The 2,500-nt window shown below is 35.2% G+C and overlaps 1 long non-coding RNA gene across 1 annotated transcript in view; it reads left to right on the plus strand.

Annotated features, from left to right (window-relative positions):
• Positions 1-2,500, plus strand: part of LOC111486326 — a 17,746-nt gene that overhangs the window by 9,103 nt on the left and 6,143 nt on the right. Inside the window, exon 2 of the long non-coding RNA XR_002718845.1 lies at positions 1,741-1,747. This is a non-coding gene — a long non-coding RNA (uncharacterized LOC111486326). The remainder of the gene's footprint in view (positions 1-1,740; positions 1,748-2,500) is intronic.

Consider the following 2,500-nt stretch of genomic DNA (forward strand, 5'->3'; position numbering starts at 1 on the left):
TTTTTTTTTTTTTTTTGTGACTATTTTAGTACACCGATACAAATTTGGAAAATCTTTTAACAGAACATTATGACAACATTTCAAGAGTTTAAAAAGTTGATACTATAGGGGAGGTCTCGCAGAAAAGTAGAAAAGTAGAAAATGTCGTCTTATTCAAAACCCCTTCTCTCCCACTTTTTTCTCTCACTTCACGGTTCTTTCTAGAGAGGTGTTTTCACATCTTCTTAACCCAAAATGGCAAATGGCTAGGGAGAGGAAAAGTTCCTTTTTTTAGGGAACAGATCCGGTGGAGACAGGATGGGGCTTGTAGCTCAGATGATTAGAGCACGTGGCTACGAACCACAGTATCGATGATTCGAATCTCCAAAACCCAAAAATAATTTTTTATATATTCGTATATTTTCTCACATCTAGCACTAAACCCAAATCTAATGTCTATACAAAGTTGTTAATTCAAGAGAGAAGGATAGAGTTTGGTGTACTAAATCAAGAGAATAGTCATCAAAGCCTTGGTTCCAACATAGTGTTCTATCAGAAGCACTTCTTCCATTTAGCTTTCCTTGAAGTGATTAATATTTGTGTAATATAATTGGAAAAAAAAAATAAAGAAAAAAGAATAATCAATAAATGAGTGGCGGTATGTTATTTCTCAAGTATATGATCGAGGATATGTCTACGTTTAGAAGATCGAGAAGGATCTGATCGTGTCGTTTTTACTTGACTCACTTCCTGTTTCCTCAACGATAGCACTCCACTATTGAGATTAAAATTCTTTATTTTCAACGATTAAAAATATTCATCAATATGTCAATATATTTAAAAATCGAAGGATTAGATATTAGTACTTTTACCTGTTAAATTTTTTTAATTTAATAATGTCTCAATATTAGTTTTCAGCATGAACTTTCTTTCATTATGTTGTATGTGATGAAGAAACAATTAATAACGTCAAAAAGTCTAGCACAAATGATATAAGCATGCATATGGTAATAAACTTGAGTTGGTCTAAGGTTTTAGAGAGTCGGATTGCCCTAAATAACATAAACATACATCTAACAAACTTGGGTCGAATTAGGGTTTTAGAGAGTCGGGTCATTACGAAAAAATCTAGCCATAAATGACGTAAACGTGCCTATGGTAATGAACTTGAGTCAATCTAGTAGCTATAAAAAATTACCATAATTGGTAGAGGCGATTGTGCTTTAAAATTAAACAATATGAGAGGTAATAATTTTTCGATAATGAAATGAATAAAAAAAAAAAAACTCACAATAATAAATATTTATATATGAGAGGTAATTTAGAGTAATGTCGAGCAAAGCTAAAGTGATATTGCGTAGCTGTAATGAGGAACGAGTCTCTTTATTTACAAGTTTCTTTTCCAATATTTAATCAATTGGAATTTTGAAAGGAAAGATTCTATGCACGGACTCGAGAAGCTTATTTTTTTTATGAGTAGTTGGTCATCCTTCTCGATTCGACACGTGTGAAACCGTACAAAAGAAGGCTAATGTTAAAAAAATATCTTCGATATTATCAATAAAATATCTGGGTAATATTGTAATTATTGTGATATAAGCCTAAGTCGATTAATTAAGTATTATGACTTTCTTAAAGACGGTAAGTTTGAATCCTCATCCTTTATTTTGTATATATGTTTGTAACAGTTGGTCTAAAAGAGGATGCCGATACGAATACATTATTGCATAGAAGACGTTAACTGAACCAGATCAAGGGTAGTAAACGAGTACGACTAGCGTTCTTTGGTTGGTCCTGTATCAAGGGTACTACACGAGTACGACTGACCTTCTTTGGATAACCCTGTATCAAGGGTACTATACGAGTACGACCAACCCTTCTTTGGTTGGTTCTGTATCAAGGGTACTAAACGAGTACAATTGAGCTTCTTTAGCTAACCCTGTATCAAGGGTACTAAGACTGACCTTCTTTGGTTGGTCCTATATCAAGAGTACTACATGAGTACGACTGACCTTCTTTGGCTAACCCTGTATCAATGGTACTATACGAGTACGACCAACCCTTCTTTGGTTGGTTCTGTATCAAGGGTACTAAACGAGTACAATTGACCTTTTTTAGCTAACCCTGTATCAAGGGTACTAAGACTGACCTTCTTTGGTTGGTCCTATATCAAGGGTACTACACGAGTACAACTGACCTTCTTTGGCTAGCCGTGTATCTTAAGGGTACTAAACGAGTACAATTGACCTTCTTTAGCTAACCCTGTATCAAGGGTACTAAGACTGACCTTCTTTGGTTGGTCCTATATCAAGGGTACTACACGAGTACAACTGACCTTCTTTGGCTAGCCGTGTATCTTAAGATCTTAAGGGTACTAAACGAGTACGATTGACCTTCTTTAGTTCGCCCCGTCCCTTACAACAAGGGTAACTCGTACGTACCTTGTCCTACGGTTTGGCCTCTCTATAACCCTAGCTACCATCATGATCTTATAAACTCTCTCTCTCTCTAAAATGGATAG

This window comes from Cucurbita maxima, unplaced genomic scaffold (assembly GCF_002738345.1).
Source record: "Cucurbita maxima cultivar Rimu unplaced genomic scaffold, Cmax_1.0 Cma_Scf00011, whole genome shotgun sequence".
NCBI classification, from domain to species: Eukaryota; Viridiplantae; Streptophyta; class Magnoliopsida; order Cucurbitales; family Cucurbitaceae; genus Cucurbita; species Cucurbita maxima.